Source organism: Salvelinus namaycush, chromosome 3 (genome assembly GCF_016432855.1).
Source record: "Salvelinus namaycush isolate Seneca chromosome 3, SaNama_1.0, whole genome shotgun sequence".
In the NCBI taxonomy this organism is placed as follows: Eukaryota; Metazoa; Chordata; class Actinopteri; order Salmoniformes; family Salmonidae; genus Salvelinus; species Salvelinus namaycush.
Genome location: NC_052309.1, coordinates 53,216,359 through 53,223,647, shown reverse-complemented (window position 1 = coordinate 53,223,647; position 7,289 = coordinate 53,216,359). Strand labels below are relative to the sequence as shown.

Below are 7,289 nucleotides of genomic sequence, written 5' to 3'. Positions count from 1 at the left end.
AGCTCAGAGCGTTGTAGAAAACCTAGCGAAGGCCTACAGAACGCGCACCAGTATTTGTGCCAACCTGTTGATGTGCTCGCCTTGCTTTTCAGTAAACACATTATCCTGGTCCATGTATTTTGATAATATTCCTTCCATATTCCTATAACTTCCATCCTCACACATTTAAAGTCTTCAAATGTTTTTTTTTAATCCGTCATGACTATTAGGTCTACTGTGAAGGATTCCTTTATAGGATAATGCAGCATATGTTCTCATCACAGTGGAGGCTACATAATGTCAGAAGTAACATTTTAATGTCCACTCAATGAATAGGCCTATATGATATAGTACATGACCAAAAGTATGTGGACAACTGCTCGTCGTACATCTCATTCCAAAATCATGGGCATTAATATGGAGTTGGTTCCCACTTTGCTTCTATAACAGCCTCCATTCTTCTGGGATGGCTTTCCACTAGATGTTCTAACATTGCTGCAGGGACTTGCTTCTATTCAACCATGAGCATTAGTGAGGTAGGTCGATTAGGCCTGGCTCGCAGTTATACACCTGTCAGCAACTGGTGTGGCTGAAATTGCAGAATCCACTAATTTCAAGAGCTGTCCACATACTTTTGTATATGTAGTGTATATGCCATGAAATTCATACTTTACAGTTTAGGCTCTGCCTCTGTTATTGAAAGGTGTGGCCATGAATCATTGGGCGGCAACATCCATAGGGTTATTGCGTCACTGGGGAATGAACCGTTCTTTTCCCAAATTCTGTGCCAAGCACTGTGATAGAGAAGCCACTAGCTGAGAAGCAGCGACACCTTTGCTGGAGATAGAAACATTTTACCGGACATACATGGTGCTGTGGAATTGAGTTAAAAAGGTTTATGGCACATTGAGTTTGTTTTCAGTAGCTCCAACAACAACAAAAAATGAACATTGTATATCGACGATTTGTGCTTTTTCTTTTCCATAGATCAGGTGAGTGAGTTGGGACTGTTACAATGTTGCAGCGGTCTGTTTATCTTGGGGGTAGGTTATATTATATAGCCCAGCCTATAGTTATAACGTATAGGCGAATCGTGGGTGTACAGTCGTGGCCAAAAGTTTTGAGAATGACACAAATATTAATTTCCACAAAGTTTGCTGCTTCAGTGTCTTTAGATATTTTTGTCAGATGTTACTTTGGAATACTGAAGTATAATTACAAGCATTTCAAAGGCTTTTATTGACAATTACATGAAGTTGATGCAAAGAGTCAATATTTGCAGTGTTGACCCTTCTTTTTCAAGACCTCTGCAATCCGCCCTGGCATGCTGTCAATTAACTTCTGGGCCACATCCTGACTGATGGCAGCCCATTCTTGCATAATCAATGCTTGGAGTTTGTCAGAATTTGTGGGTTATTGTTTGTCCATCCGCCTCTTGAGGATTGACCACAAGTTCTCAATGGGATTAAGGTCTGGGGAGTTTCCTGGCCATGGACCCAAAATATCGATGTTTTGTTCCCCGAGCCACTTAGTTATCACTTTTGCCTTATGGCAAGGTGTTCCATCATGCTGGAAAAGGCATTGTTCATCACCAAACTGTTCCTGGATGGTTGGGAGAAGTTGCTCTCGGAGGATGTGTTGGTACCATTCTTTATTCATTGCTGTGTTCTTAGGAAAAATTGTGAGTGAGCCCACTCTCTTGGCTGAGAAGCAACCCCACACATGAATGGTCTCAGGATGCTTTACTGTTGGCATGACACAGGACTGATGGTAGCGCTCACCTTGTCTTCTCCGGACAAGCTTTTTTCCGGATACCCCAAACAATCGAAAAGGGGATTCATCAGAGAAAATGACTTTACCCCAGTCCTCAGCAGTCCAATCCCTGTACCTTTTGCAGAATATCAGTCTGTCCCTGATGTTTTTCCTGGAGAGAAGTGGCTTCTTTGCTGCCCTTCTTGACACCAGGCCATCCTCCAAAAGTCTTCACCTCACTGTGCGTGCAGATGCACTCACACCTGCCTGCTGCCATTCCTGAGCAAGCTCTGTACTGGTGGTGCCCCGATCCCGCAGCTGAATCAACTTTAGGAGACGGTCCTGGTGCTTGCTGGACTTTCTTGGCCGCCCTGAAGCCTTCTTCACAACAATTGAACCGCTCTCCTTGAAGTTCTTGATGATCCGATAAATGGTTGATTTAGGTGCAATCTTACTGGCAGCAATATCCTTGCCTGTGAAGCCCTTTTTGTGCAAAGCAATGATGACGGCATGTGTTTCCTTGCAGGTAACCATGGTTGACAGAGGAAGAACAATGATTCCAAGCACCACCCTCCTTTTGAAGCTTCCAGTCTGTTTTTTGAACTCAATCAGCATGACAGAGTGATCTCCAGCCTTGTCCTCATCAACACTCACACCTGTGTTAACGAGAGAATCACTGACATGATGTCAGCTGGTCCTTTTGTGGCAGGGCTGAAATGCAGTGGAAATGTTTTTTCGGATTCAGTTCATTTGCATGGCAAAGAGGGACTTTGCAATTAATTGCAATTCATCTGATCACTCTTCATAACATTCTGGAGTATATGCAAATTGCCACCATACAAACTGAGGCAGCAGACTTTGTGAACATTTATATCTGTGTCATTCTTAAAACTTTTGGCCACGACTGTATATTCTAGGAATATATGATAAATATAAACATAACATGCTTGTAAAATAGGTGTATATTCTAGTATTAAAATGTAAATTAACTGGAGTCAGAGCATATGTTTTCCTCTGACTATTTTTGCTGTCACTCGGGAGGGATTACCTTGTGTGGCTGCATTCAATCTTATTCCCTAATAGTATTCAAATAAAAGTCCCATGTGTGTCTCCAGTGTCTTTCAGGCTATCCAGTGGTGCCTCTGTCAATGCCATTGACGGGCACGAAGGTAAGTCCCTGCCCAGATATATGTGGACAGTCTCCTCCACAACGATAACAAAATAACAGACGAACAGGTGGAATATGACAAGGAGGAGGAATACTATTATGAACATGGTGAAGATGACCATCTGTCTGGGGATTATGAAATGCACTTTCCAAGAGGTACAGTAGGTTACCACGGTTTATATATACTGTACGTATTCATCAGCCTCTCTGAAACTGGAAACTGTTTGCAAAGATTCACATAGTTTAGTAGTAAACCTATTTACAATGTAAATGGACCATATACACTGAGTATACCAAGCAAAAAGAACGCCTTTCTAATATTGAGTTGCACCTCCCCCCTCCCCCCCTTCTCTCAGAACAGCCTCAATTTTTCAGGGCATGGACTCTAGGTGTCGAAAGTGTTCGACAAGTTGGCTGGATGTCCTTTGGTTGGAGGACCATTCTTGATACCCCTACTACCATACCCTGTTCAAAGGCGCTTACATTTTTTTGTCTTGCCCATTCACCCTCTGAATGGCACACATACACAATCCATGTCTCAATTGTCTCAAGGCTTAAAAATCCTTCTTTAGCCTGTCTCCTCCTGCTCATCTACACTGAGTGAAGTGGATTTAACAAGTGACATCAATAAGGGATCTTAGCTTTCACCTGGATTTACCTGGTCAGTCTATGTTATGGAAAGAGCAGGTGTTCTTAATGTTTTGTATACTCTGTGTATATTATATTGTATAAATACATTGTACATTATTTTACTTTCCTCTCCCGCTAATCTCCAGTGGCATTTTCCACCAAACTGAAAGATCTGCCCGTGGCTCCCTTCACAGACAGGAGAAGGGAGGGCAAGAGAAAGGGCAATGGTAAGAAGAGGAACCGCTGTCAGAGGAAATATAAGGACTACTGCATTCATGGGGTCTGCCAATACCTGAGAGAACTACGAGAGCCATCATGCATGTGAGCCCCATCCCCTCATTTAGCGCATTATCTGTATTTTGTTAGACACCCATCATTGCATCTGTGTGTGCGCAGGGGTGTAGGAGTGACTCTGACATTGGGGGATGACACATTTTGCTACTCGGGTCTGGGTGTATGCCCCCAAATTTTTAAATGCTCATTTCTAGTACCTTTCGAGAAAAGGATATAGACAAATATTAACTTAGAAATAGGCAAATGTACACTGCTAAGGGGGGCCTTGCAGAGGGGCACTTGCTCTGATACAGTCCAATCAGTCTTAGGGCCATGACCATTCATACTGTACTGAATACCAGTGTGACTGTTAATGTGGATATATTCAATTAAACAACCACTTTGTACTCTTTTTCTGCTACTGCATAATATATTTCCTAGTATTTTTCTCAATTCCCCTATGTCAGGTTCTTACTACTGCTGCTCTACATACTGTATGGTTTGAAACTTAACATAATATTTTCAATTTATAATAGTTATTATACTGTAATAATAACCAGCAACATACATAGTTAAAAACTGTTTTAATAAAAAAGTAGGCATGAAAGATCAAACTGAAATTAATCAATCTCCCAGCTACACAATTATCAACAAAAAAATATCATCACAGCTGCCTCTCTCCTGCATGAAGTTAACACATGCAATAAACCCTCTAGACCAGGAATGGGCAACTTTGATGGGGTGGGGACCACAAAAAAATCTGAACTCATCATGAGGGGCCGCAGTGGCTCTTGGGTCTGTGTAACGACATCCATACCTACTCATGCAGTCAGAGCAAAACATTTTAGCGCCCCCCTCTTGACAGCGGAGTAAAAAAATAAAATATACCTCATTATGTTACTTTTTGGGTCATTCTCATTGAAAGCAAGTCTAAAAAGCAGTAGATCTGTTCTATGTGTGCTATTTCTATGCTGCCTGTGCTTAAAGAAAAAATCCACCCAAAATTGATCTTTTGTTATTTGTTCAATTTGTCCATTGTTGGCATAGTCCCAAAATGTTTTGCTTGTCAGCGATCAAGTTTTCAAGATATGTAATGTTCAAAATACAGAAATCATCCCCGTATGATGCAAAACGCAGCATAAGGGTATCCTTTCTGTATTTTCAAAGTTACATATCTTGAAAACTTGATTGCTGACAAGCAAAACATTTTGTGACGATATCAACAATGGACTAATGAAACAAATACCAAAATATCATTCTTGGGTGGAGTTTTCTACTTATTTTCCCATGGGGCAGAGAGAAAAATGTGCAGTTTTACAGCTAATTTCCCCAAATTCTACATATTTTGCCATAGGGGGAAGAGAATTTTTAGCAGTTTTGAATATGATATCTGAGTGAGAGTTACTAACAAAATCAATGGGCCTCCCCCCAGTCGGTAATTCGACCATGATTACTACAAGTTTAGATAGCTGGCTAGACTACGCCCCTGTGTGTGTGGTTATATCATGCATGTGTTATTTCTAGACTCAAGTCACTGTTTACTGTATTTCTGTGTAGATGTCTACTGGGATACTCTGGTATGCGGTGTCACATTTTCAGCCTGCTGATGACAAAGGAGGCAAAAGGCTACAACAGGACAGTAGCAGTGACTGTGGTAGCAGTGGTTCTGTCCTTTCTGTTTCTGACAGTCATGACCATTGTAATGGCCATCAGGTCAGTGTGCCTCAGTGCCTGTTTCTATCTTTGGGAAGGTTTGAGATGTTTCAGGATCACCAACTCTGTGCACCTGTCCTGTCCACGAATGGCACATATTTACAGTATTTATCCATTGTCATATCAGGTATCATAAGCAAGGTGAATACAACTTAGACAATGAGGAGAAGGTCAAACTGAAGGCGGATGCACATCCCCGAGAATCTAGTGACAGAGTGTCTTTCAATTACACAATGATAATGGCCTGATAGACTTTTACGTCAGGGGTGTCAAACTCATTTTGCCCCGGGGGCCGTGAATCAAATCAAATCAAATGTTATTGATCACATACACATATTTAACACATGCTATTGTGGGTGTAGCGAAATGATTATGTTCCTAGCTCCAACTGTGCAGTAATATCTAACAACACAAGCAAATCTAAAAAGTAAAATAATGGAATTAATAAAAAAAGAAATATCAGGTTTTTAGAAATGTTTTCAAACTTATCACAAATAAAAACTGATATCACATTTACTTAAGTATTCAGACCCTTTACTCAGTACTTTGTTGAAGCACCTTTGGTAGCGATTACAGCCTTGAGTCTTCTTGGGTATGACGCTACAAGCTTGGCACATCTGTATTTGGGGCGTTTCTCCCATTCTTCTCTGCAGATCTTCTCCTACTGCAGCCCTCATCCTCCACATACAACACCTGTTCTGCCAGTCACATTCTGTTAAAGGTCCCCAAAGCACACACATCCCTGGGTCGCTCGTCTTTTCAGTTCGCTGCAGCTAGCGACTGGAACGAGCTGCAAAAAAACACAAAAATTGGACAGTTTTATCTCCATCTCTTCATTCAAAGACTCAATGATGGACACTCTTACTGACAGTTGTGTCTGTGAAGAGGGCATGACAATGCCTTCTCAGGAGACTGAAAAGATTTGGCATGTGTCCTCAGATCTACAGAGGGTAGTCCGTATGGCCCAGTACATCACTGGGGCCAAGCTTCCTGCCATCCAGGACCTCTATACCAGGCAGTGTCAGAGGAAGGCCCTAAAAATTGCTGAAGACTCCAGCCACCCTAGTCATAGAGTGTTCTCTCTACTACCTCACGGCCAGCTCTGACAGAGCTCCAGAGTTCCTCTGTGGAGATGGGAGAACCTTACAGAAGGACAACCATCTCTGCAGCACTCCACTAATCAAGCCTTTATGGAAAAGTGGCCAGGCGGATGCCACTCCTCAGTCAAAGGCACATGACAGCCCACTTGGAGTTTGCCAAAAGGCACCTAAAGGACTCTCAAACAATGAGAAACAAGATTATTTGTTCTGATGAAACCAAGATTGAACTCTTTAGCCTGAATGCCAAGTGTCACGTCTGTCTGGAGGAAACCTGGCACCATCCCTACGGTGAAGCATAGTGGTGGCAGAATCATGCTGTGTGGATGTTTTTCAGCGGCAGGGACTGGGAGACTAGTCAGGATCGAGGGAAAGATGAATGGAGCAAAGTACAGAGGAATCCTTGATGAAACCTGCTCCAGAGCGCTCAGGACCTCAAACTGGGGCAAAGGTTCACCTTCCAACAGGACAACGACCCTAAGCACACAGCCAAGACAAAACAGGAGTGTCTTCGGGACAAGTCTCTGAATGTCCTTGAGTGGCCCAGCCAGAGCCCGGACTTGAATTCGATCGAACATCTCTAGAGAGACCTGAAAATAGCTGTACAGCGACGCTCCCCATCCAACCTGACTTGAGCTTGAGAGGATCTGCAGAGAAGAATGGGAGAGCTCCCCAAA

The 7,289-nt window shown here is 42.5% G+C and overlaps 1 pseudogene; it reads left to right on the top strand.

Moving 5' to 3' along the window:
* The first annotated feature begins 922 nt into the window (after positions 1-922).
* Positions 923-5,763, top strand: LOC120043914 (annotated as a pseudogene).
* The last annotated feature ends 1,526 nt before the right edge of the window (positions 5,764-7,289 follow it).